An 11457-nucleotide genomic window follows, 5' to 3' on the forward strand; every position below is an offset into this window, starting at 1 on the left:
GCGCGGCCTGGTGTCGATTTCGTGTTCGTACCAGCCGGGATTCTCGCGCGCTGGGAGGCGTGGGAACTGGCTCCCGCCGACTGAAACCAGAGATGGTGAGCAGCTGTGTTTAAAGGGTCCGGCTAGGGCTCTAGGGAGCACAAAGGTTAGTTGATGCGGAAGAGGCTTCTCAGGTGTGAGGAGAAAGCGGAAGACCAGGAGTGCCGCAGCGCTCCCCTCAGCTGCCAGGTCGAGGTTTGTTCGAATCTCTCCCCCGAGGCGGGTCCATCTGAGAATTTGGTGGAGGCTCTCAACTTCCAATCTCAAAACAGAGTGGGACGGGGGAGCTTTTATGTATCAGAACCTTATAAATTTGTTCACCAATATTTATAAACAGCCGATCAGGGCTGGGACAGTGTTGGAAACCTGGAGAAAGAAACTCAGCCTCACCCTCCTGGAGCTTACAGTCTATTTAGGTGGAGATAGGCAATAAACAAGGGCAGGCAGAAATCCACAACGTGACTTCAGATTGTGAAGAGGGCTATAAAGGCAGTCAGAAGTGGACTGTGCATTTCGCCAGGCCCCCAGAGCCAGGAGCCAATCTGGCCTGGCAGGAGACATCTCCCACCCAGGAGAACCCCTCCCTGCAATCCGAGCTGGGGTTGGCACAGCCACAGCGAAGAGATCTGACTCTAGAATCAACAGCCTCAAGCTGTAGGGTCCCAGTCTCCCCTTGTCTTGGGCAGACAGTCTGATAAAGTGTTTGCCTGAGTTACCCAAAGGATCTAGTCGTTTTCTGTGCTGATCCCACCCCAGGCACAGCACCTGCACTGCCTCCAAGAGAGCCAGTCCAGGGACTGTTGGGAAAGGTCAGTCAGACTTTCTGGATGGGAGCTGGGAGTGCAAGTCGGCTGGGTGGATTCCGGGGTCCTCTCTCACAGCGGATGCAGAGGCTTCGTTAGGAACGACTTCTCCAAGTGCGAATGGTGCACCGGCAGGAAGCCGGGGAGAACGCTAAGTAGTGTACATGTTCCTCCCCGCCCGCTTGCAAGTAGCCTGTGAGAGACTAGGTGAAGATTTGCTTGTGGGGTAGGGGAAGCTGCCTCGTGTGTTGTGAGAACCTTGGTAAGTGTGAGTGCGTGTGTGCAGAGCATCCGTGTGGGCGTGCTCCCTAAAGCGCCTGCGACAGAGGTGACCTCACTTCCAGTTCAGGCGGCCACAGAACTGGAGTGGGAAGCGGGGAGGGATAAGACCCAGTGCCCTCAGCCATCACTGCGGCTCTAATGCTTTAAACGAGCCATCTGAGAGGTCTGCCACCTTCTGCCTAATTCCCCGTTGTCACTATTGTCACGCGTTCAGGATCCTGGACTGACTGAAGAGTCCTCAGTTTCCCGTCTTCCCAAGACCACTGACGTCTCCCAGGCCTGGGGTGCAGGGGCGGAGTAAGGGGCTGATTGTTTATTCCCCTCCCCAACTCCCAAGGCTTCTCAGCAGGTCCACGGACCCTGGGGTGCACTCTGAGTCAGTGTATCCTCAGAAAAATCCCAGACTTTATAGTGGAAGGGAAGGCGAGAGCGTCACGCTGCACCAGCTCTGTCCTTCCCTTCTTTAAAAGGACGAAGGAGACACCAGGCAGCCTCCGGACGGCGGGCTCGCCTGGATCCACTCCACTGATCCCGGCTCCAGGTTTTGTGCTCATCTTGTGGCGTCCCTTATCCTGGGGGGTGAATCCTGAAGGTGGCCAGGGCGAGGGAACTAGCACCCTAGACACCCAAGGAAAACCCGAAACCCTGGTCGGTAGGATACTGATTCCCGGACTCGCATCTAGGACACTGGGAGAAATGGGGAGGAGGCGTGGATGGGACCCTTCTCTGTACCTCTCATCCCCCGCACCCGTCTACCCCCACCTTCACCATCACTCAAGCGTAAAAGTAGAAATTGAAAGGAAGAAGTCTCAGCTCTCCTCGCAGTGGGCTCGCTGTGCAAGTCCAAGGGAGCAGGTAGTTCTGGCAAGGCTTATTCCGGGGTCAGACTGAGAAGGAGAGGAGGAATCCGCGTCAGCCCCCCCAGGGCTCCCGTCAGTTCTTATGCGGCACCCTAGCTGGACGCTCTGCAGACGCTGTAAACTGTCCCCACCTGCGTCCGCAGCAGAGGTGTGTAGGTGTACCTGGCCCCTTGCCTTGGGGCCAGGACCTGGAACCACCAAGACCCACGTGCGCCAGAGGAACCCAAGATCACAATCGCAGGGTCCCAAGGCCACCCTGCGTCGCCCCCCAGCGGTGAGAGCTCAAACTGCCGGCCGAAAGGAGGGATCTCCACCCTAATCCTAAATGCTTCCTGTGTCCCCACACCCCACCTCCTGCCCAGTTGATAACTATTGCTTCTTTCTAGAGTTTTATTTCAGGTCCTCAACATTACAGAAGTTTTTAGTCATTTTTCTCCAAACATAGATGGATGCTTACTTTTGAACATGTTTTGTTATATGACACCGTCCTATCCCAGGGACTGAGTGTTCCTCACTTAAAGACCTTGTAGGAAGGGAGCCAAACAGGCTGGTGGGGGGAGCATCCAGGAAGTGGAGGGAATCCAGGCCTTGCTATTCTAGAGGGGACTTCAGTGACAAGAGCCAGAGAGAGGCTTTGGTCAAGGAGGGGCCAGTCCTCTAGGTGGGCTCCATCCTCACCATGAGTGAGAGTGTGGTGGGGAACTCAGTCCTGAACAGCGAAGGATTCATGCATTGCGCTGGTTTGACCTCAGAGAGCCAGCCTTGGGTGTCCTTCTCATAGCTCTTTCATTTTTTCCTTTTCAAGATTATGAAGAATTTCCAATGTATAGAAAAGGTGAAAGAATTCTACTCTAAACATACATACACCCACCACCACCTAGACTGAGTGATTAACAGTTTACATCACTGTATTTACCCCATACCTATCAATCTATCCATCCAACAATCTACCTTTAAAAAAAATTCAAATGTTGCAAACATCAGCATATTTCCCTCTCAAATAATAATTATTATTTTTGAGACAGGTCTCGCTCCGATTCAGTGTGTCACCTTCAGAAAAATCTCGGACTTCTATAGTGGAAGGGAAGGTGGGAGCATCATGCCGCACCAGCTCTGTCCTTCCCATCTTTAAAAGGGAAAAGGACTTGCCCAGGCTGGAGTGCAGTGGTGAGTACACAGCTCACTGTGGTTTTGACTTCCTGGGCTCAAGCTATCTTCCTACCTCAGCCTCTGGAGTAACTGGCACTACAGGCATAGGCCACCATTCTCAGCTAATTTTTATTTTTTATTTTTTGTAGAGATGGCACCTCATCATGTTGCCCAGGAGTCTCATCAAACTCCTGGGCTCAAGCAATCTCCCTGTCTTAGCCTCCCAAAGTGCTGGGATTACAGGCATGAGCTGCTGTGCCCAGCCACCCCTCCCAAATTTTTAAGCATGCAGGACAAGTAACAGTGACATTCAGATAGCTACCACAGCATCAGTACAGCACTAATCTGAACCACATTGGAGATCAAGGCAAAATAAAAAGCAATACCCATCCTTTATTTACTTCAGATGTTATTTTGTTCATATTATTTTGAACATTAGTGTTCACTTTTGCATTAATTTTGATTTTTAAAAAATATTGCATTAGCCAGGTGTGGTGGCTCATACCTGTAATCCCAGCACTTTGGGAGGCTGAGGTGGGCAGATCACCAGGTCAGAAGTTCAAGACCAGCCTGGCCAATATGGTGAATCCTTGTCTCTACTAAAAATACAAAAGTTAGCCAGGCATGGTGGCACCCACCTGTAGTCCCAACTACTCAGAAAGCTGAGGCAAAAGAATCACTTAAACCCGGGAGGTGGAGGTTACGGTGAGCTGAGATCATGCCACTGTACTCCAGCCTGGCAACAGAGTGAGACTCCATCTAAAAAATGTTTTTAATTGCATTAAAATATTATTTATATCACTTCCTGAATTTTTTGCACCCTCTTAAATCTTAGTACCAAAGAAAATGCCTCACTTGCCTCATGCTAGTCCTGGTCCTGGATGTGAGGCTAGGCTTGGGAGATGAGCTCTGCCCCTCTGAGATTTGGATTGAGTCTTTTCAAGAGTCTGACTGTAGCTGGTTCCACAGTGATGCTTTGGGCACCATCTCTGCCAGTTGTGGAGTCCAGGAGGGCGTGGTGATGGCAGGGCCTCTGACCAGGGACACCCAGCAGGATGGTCCAGCAGAGTCACATAGGGGGCTGAGTGGAGGGAGCTTTATGATTCCAGATGCTTCCTGCAACCCTCTTGGGGTGGGATGGAAACAAAGTGAAAAGACTAAAGATGGCCGGGCACGGTGGCTCATGCCTGTAATCCTAGCACTTTAGGAAGCTGAGGCAGGTGGATCACTTGAGGTCAGGAGTTCGAGACAAGCCTGGCTAACACGGTGAAACCCTGTCTTTTCTAAAAATACAAAATTAGCTGGGTGTGGTGGCACATGACTGTAATCCCAGTTACTTGGGAGACTGAGGCAGGAGAATCGCTCGAACCTGGGAGGCAGAGATGACGGTGAGCCGAGATTGCGCCATTGCACTCCAGTCTGGGCAACAAAAGCAAAACTCCATCTCAAAAAAGAAAAGAAAAGAATAAAAAGAAAGAAAAAGAAAAGACTGAGGTGCTGTAGAGGGGTTGGTGGTATCTAGAAAGGAAGGAGGTGGAGCTAGAAAGGAGAGCACAGTTAAAGGAATTGTTAGTGTGATCCAGTACCTGTTTCAAGTTCTGGTAGTCAAACAAGATCTATTTATCAAATATTTGTTAAGCACCCACTCGACGCCATGCACTAGGCTAAGGGCTAATGTATGAGAATTCAACAGCAAACAAGACAGACATGGCCTCTCCGTAGTTGTCAGTGCCACCCCATGTTACCTAGATGCACCTAAGTTTACCTGAAGCTGTGGAGCAGGAGCCACTGCTGGTGCCTCCATCTGTCTCCTCAGCTCCCTGAGGGCTTTCTAGGCTCCCTTGGGAGCATGGCTTGGAATTGTTGGGGAGCTAACAGCCCCCAATGCTCAATCAATTGGCCATAACTGCCTGTCTCCTGTCCTCTGATAGGATCATTTTAGGTCTATTCCACAAGGTATCTTGGAGGGTCCCCAACAGGATTGAACCTCAGGTGTCCACAAGCTCATCAAGCAATCTTTATTTGGCCTTTCCTCCCTCCTTTTCTTCGTTTCCCTACTTTCACTGTTCACCTCCTACATACATGGACTGCATCTGAATCTTTGTCTTACAGTCGACTTTTAGGGAAAGCTAAACTAAGCTCCTGTATTCACAGTGCCTCTAATCTAATATAGTGGTCCCCAAATAGCTTTCCATAGTCAGGTGCCAGGCTGGGTGAATCAGAATCAAATGGGGAGCTTTCTAGAGATTTCTGCTCCCCACCAAACCCCTAGATTCAGTTTCAGAAAGACCTTTCTCCTCCTCCTCCTCTTCTTCCTCCTCAATCTCCTCCTCCTCTTCCTCCTTCTTTCAAGTTTCTGATGTGCCACTGGTTTGGGATCATTAATACTGAGAAGGTTTGGTCCATTGGAGGGTGGGTGGATGAATGGATGAATAGATAGATGGCTTAGTGGATGCTTTGAGGTCAGTGGTTGGATGGATGAGCCAATGAATAGATGAATCAGTGAGAGAAGGAAAGAATGGATAATAGATGAATGGTGGATCAATAAATGGTCCATGGATGGAAGGAAGAAAAGAAAGAAATATAAACAGGTCCATAGCAACAATCTTTAAGTATAGTAAACTCCACAAGGGCAGGGATATTATCTGTGTGGCACCCTACTGCATCTCAACCATCTAATACAGACCTGATATATAGAATGTTCTCAATAAACTGTGTTCAATAAATAAATAAATGGATAGATTAATGTATTTTCAAAAAAGTTATCAACACATTAATAGTACTAAAGTCACAGAAAGTATGAGGTCAACCAGGAGAGTGGATGAACATTAAACAAGCACTGGGCCAATGACCCTGGGTAACAGCAATATTTAAAGGTCAGGTAGGCGGGGCATGGTGGCTCACACCTGTAATTTGAGCACTTTGGGAGCTGAGGAGGGCGGATCACCTGAAGCATGAGTTCGAAACCAGCCTGACCAACATGGTGAAAACCTGTCTCTACAAAAAATACAAAAATCAGCCAAATGTGGTGGCACGTGCCTGTAGTCCCAGATACTTGGGAGGCTGAGGCAGGAAAATCACTTGAACTCGGGAGGCAGAGGTTGCTATGAGCCGAGCTCACACCACTGCATTCCAGCCTGGGTGACAGAATGAGACTCTGTCTCCAAAAAAAAAAAAAAAAAAAAAAAAAAAAAAAAAGTCAAGGAGGAGGAAGAGAAGGAAGAGTCAAGAATCAAGACTGGGAAAACATAGTCTGACAGGGAGGAAAAGAATAAAAAGAGAATGATGTCCTGGAACTGAGGAATGAGGAAGGACAGGTTGCAAGATGTAGAAAATGGTAAGAATTTATTTTCTTTCTTTGGACAAATATCATCTTGATTTGGGGCAGTCATGGAGATATGGTGACATAGTTTGGATGTTTGTTCCCTCTAAATCTCGTGTTGAAATATGATTCCCAATACTGGAGGTGGGGCCTGGTGAGAGGTGATCGGATCATGGGGAGGATCTCTCATGAGTGGTTTAGCATCATCCCCTTGGTGATAAGTGAGTTTTCACTTGGAGTTCATGTGAGATCTGACTGTTTTATTTAAAAGAGCATGGCACCCCACCCCCACTCCTTCCTCTTGCTATCACCATGTGATGCACTTGCTCCCCCTTCGCCTTCTGCCATGATTGAAAGCTTCCTGAGGCCCCATCAGAAGTGGATGCTGGCTCTGTGCTTCCTGTACAGCCTGAAGAACTGTGAGCCAATTAAACCTCTTTTCTTTATAAATTACCCAGCCTCAGGTATTCTTTTATAGTAATGCAAATGGACTAATATATGTGGGTAGTCTTTGTTTCTAAATTTTGGAGTAGAGGAAACACACCTAGAAGTTTCTCAACGAAGAATGAGATCAGACTTGGAAACAATTCTCATGGAGCCTTTACTCTGAAGAAGTGTTCAAAGAGGGAGAGTTGAAGAATACAAGTAAGTAAGGCAGACCAAAAGAAGCTGAAGAGAGAGGAAGCTCACAAAGCTGAGGACTCAAAGGAGGCTGCCTTAGGTCTGATTCCCCCAGCAACAGACCTTGACACTAGAGACCTATTTGACTGAAGTAGTTCACACGGGAATGGATGCCAGGAAGTACCAGGAGCACAGTGGAGGAACGAGACAGGGAAGGAACAGGAAGAATGTCAATTCAGGAAACTTTACGGGCAGAGAAGCGCCTGTCAATAATGGGAGCCCAACCTATCTGAGACGTCTGGGAGGTGAGAGTTTGCCACCAACAGCCTCTTACTGAAATAACTATCAAAGGATAGACTTCGGCAAGAAAGAAACTTAACCCACAAGGAAGGAAGGACGATGTAGGAAGCAAATCTGTGCCTAAGCAAGTACTGCCCGTAGAAAACAACAATAGCAACAATCAATTCTTGGTATCAAAGGTGGAACTAAAATTTTGGTAAATAATCTCTAAGATAGGAGGGAATGATTGGAGTCTCATCTTCTATGGCTTTTTAATTCAGATATAGGGAGAAATATCGATTAACTTTAGGCTTAATGATGAGCAACAGTGTTACTCATACACCACCCCGTCACAGCATCAACAACAAATGGACGGAGAATGTGTAACTTCCAACCTAGTAGAAGGCAAAGCGCAAATAAACAAACTCGATCAATGTGGAAGTCAGGAAAAGAGAAGGAAAGGAAAGAAAAGGAGCAAAATTAAGGCCCTTCTGGTCAATACGGGGTAGTAAAAATAAATGACTCAGTAATAAATATAAGTGGACTAAACTAGCCAGTCAGAAGACAATGATTCTCAGATTGAATTTTAAAAGTCTATCTATGGCCGGGAGCGGTGGCTCATGCCTGTAATCCCAGCACTTTGGGAGGCTGAGGCAGGTGGATCATGAGGTCAAGAGATTGAGACCATCCTGGCCAACATGGTGAAACCCTGTCTCTACTAAAAATACAAAAATTAGCCAGGCATGGTGGCATGCATCTGTAGTCCCAGCTACTCAGGAGGCTGAGAAAGGAGAATCACTTGAACCTGGGAGGTGGAGGTTTGAGTGAGCCCACATTGTGCCACTGCACTCCAGCCTGGCAACACATCAAGCCTATGTCTTAAAAAAACAAAAAAACAACAAACAAAATTCATCTATATGCTATTTGCAAGGTATACATCTAAAACAAAAAGATGAAGAAAGATTAAAGTAAAAAGATGGAAACATTTGCCAGGCTAACATTAATCAAAAGAAAGCTGCCAGGCGTGGTGGCTCATGCCTGTAATCTCAGCACTTTGGAAGGTCGAGGCAGGTGGATCACCTGAGGTCAAGTCTTCAAGACCAGTCTGTTCAACATGGTGAAACCTCGTCTCTACTAAAAAATACAAAAAAGTTAGCCGGGCATGGTGGCACACACCTGTAGTCCCAGCTACACGGGAGGCTGAGGCACAAGAATCGCTTGAACCTGGGGGGTGGAGGTTGCAGTGAGTCGAGACGGCGCTACTGCATGCAACGGCCTGGGCAACCGAATGAGACTCCTTCTCAATAAAAATTTTAAAAAAGAAAGCTATTGTCATTATAGTAGTGTTAGACCAAATAGCCCTTAAAGCAAAAAGTAGCATCAGGGATAAAGGAGACAAAATATGCCAGGAAGATTATTCTAAACTTGGTATTTCTAATAACACAGATTCCAGATATGGGATGTAAAGAAAAATGGACTAATTTACAAGCATAGTAGGAGAGTTTATTTATTTTTTATTAAAATATTTTTGTTAAGATAGGATCTCACTCTGTTGCCCAGGCTGGAATGTAATGGTGCAATCATAGCTCATTGCAGCCTCAAATTCCTGAACTCAAGTGATCCTCCTGCCTCAATCTCCTGAGTGCTGCAGGTGTGCACTGCCGTGCTTGGCTAATGTTTTTATTTTTATTTTTCTGGTAATGGGGTCTCACTATGTTGCCCAGGCTGCTCTTAAACTCCTGCCCTTGGGCGATCTTTACACCTCAACCACCCAAAGTGTGGGGTTACAGGCGTAAGCCATCATGCCCAACCAAGGAGAGTTTAATATACTTTCTCTGATGTTCAAATTAACTTGCCTTTTCCCCCTTTTGTTCACTTTTGTTTAATATGTCTTTGCCCATACTTCAATTTTTAAAATTATTTATTTATTTACTTACTTATTTTTTGAGATGTAGTCTCGCTCTATCACTCAGGCTGGAGTGCAGTGGCACAATCTCAGCTCACTGGAACCTCTGCCTCCCAGGTTCAAGCAATTCTCCTGCCTCAGCCTCCCAAGTAGCTGGGATTACAGGTGCATGCCACCACACCCAGCTAATTTTTGTACTTTTAGTAGAGACTCCTGACCTCAGGTGATCCTCTCACCTCGGTCTCCCGAGGTGCTAGGATCACAGTCATGAGCCACTGCGCCCAGCCATACTTCAATTTTTTAAGTTTTATTTTTTGCATCACATGTATGTATAAAGTAAAGAATCAATGCATTCTACAAGTTAAAACAAATAGCACTCTCTAGCCCCTTTCTCCAATATCTCCTTCCCCAGAGGCAACTACTTTCAATTCTTACACTTGATCCTGTTAATATTTATCTCCATGTCTCCAAATAACATGCTTATATTGGGCCAGGTGTGGTGGCTCACACCTGTAATCCCGGCACTTTGGGAGGCCAAGGCAGGCAGATAGCTTGAGGTCAGGAGTTCGAGACCAGCCTGGCCAACATGGTGAAACCCTGTCTCTACTAAAAATACAAAAAATTAGCTGGGCATGGTGGTCGACACCTGTAGTCCCAGCTACTCAAGAGGCTGAGGCACGAGATTGACTCCCCACTCAGGCAGGTGAGGTTTTATTCCTTTTCCTACTTCTCCAGTCTACGTCCCTGCCCCTTCAGTTTCCCAGTATAATTAAACGATAATTTAGTTAGCTTAGTACTCAAGATTTGCATTGTATGATATGTGTACTATGATTACACTTCCTTCCCTATACAACTTTTTATTGTATAAGAAGTTGCCTTTAGCTGGGCGTGGTGGCTCACGCCTGTAATCCCAGCACTTTGGAAGGCTGAGGCGGGCAGATCACGAGGTCGGGGGTTCAAGACCAGCCTGATCAACATGGTGAAACCTGCTCTGTACTTAAAAATACAAAAATTAGCCTGGCGTGGTGGTGCACACCTGTAATCCCAGCTACTTGGGAGGCTGAGGCAGGAGAATCGCTTGAACCTGGGAGGCAGATGTTGCAGTGAGCCAAGATCGCGCCACTGCAGTCTAGCCTGGGCAAGAAGAGTGAAACTCTATCTCAAAAAAAAATTAAAATTAAAAATATTTTTAAAATTCAGTTCTTCAGTTACACTAGTCACATTTCAAGTGCTCAATGGCCACATGTGATTACTGGCCACTGTGTTAGACACAACAGATATTAGACCATCTCTATCAATTTGTACATTTCCAGTGTATAAAGTTCTGTTGGACAGCATTGGTCTAACATATTAGCGGTTTCTTCCTGCAATAATACTGCATAGCAACTCCAGAATTTCAGTGGTTTATATCCGAGGCAGGTGGACCACCAGGTCAGGAGATCGAGATGAGCCTGGCCAACATGGTGCAACCCCATCTCTACTAAAAATACAAAACTTAGCTGGGTGTGGTGGTGCCTGCCTGTATTCACAGCTACTCGGGAGCTGAGGCAGGAGAATCACTTGAACCCGGAGGAAGATGTTGCAGTGAGCCAAGATCGCGCCACTGCCCTCCAGACTGGGTGACAGAATGCAACTCCATCTCAAAAAAAAAATTTTTTTTTTTCTTGTTCAGAGGTCCCTTGGGCAGCTCCACTTTAGGTCGCAGGTTGGCTGGCCTTGGCTTTGGATTGCAGTTTAGGTTCAGATCTGCTTCATGTGTCTCTTATCCTCTTTGCTTCAGGTATGTTCCTCTCATGACTAACAGCAGGAGTTCAAGAAGGCAGTCTAAACCAATCAAATTCAATTAAGAGTCCATTGGCTAAAGCAAGTCACATGACCAAGCCTAATATCAGTGTCTGCAAGGAAAGGCTCTACAAAGTTACATGGCAAATGGTATGGATGTATCATCCTACTATAAAGGAGTGAAGGGAAAAAAAAGTAAAGGACTGAAGAACTGGGAATAATAATCCCATCTACCTCATGTTGTGCCAAACCCTTATCAAGACCAGCCTGGGCAACAAGGCCAAACTCCATCTCTACAAAAAATACAAAAATTAGCTGGGTGTGGTGGTGTGCACTTGTAGTCTCAACTATTAGGGAGGCTGAAGCTGGTCTTGAACTTCTGGGCTCAAGCAGTCCTCCCACCTCAGCCTCTCA

Source organism: Aotus nancymaae, unplaced genomic scaffold, assembly GCF_030222135.1.
Source record: "Aotus nancymaae isolate 86718 unplaced genomic scaffold, 86718_ANA_hifiasm-v0.15.2.pri h1tg000029l, whole genome shotgun sequence".
Classification (NCBI taxonomy): Eukaryota; Metazoa; Chordata; class Mammalia; order Primates; family Aotidae; genus Aotus; species Aotus nancymaae.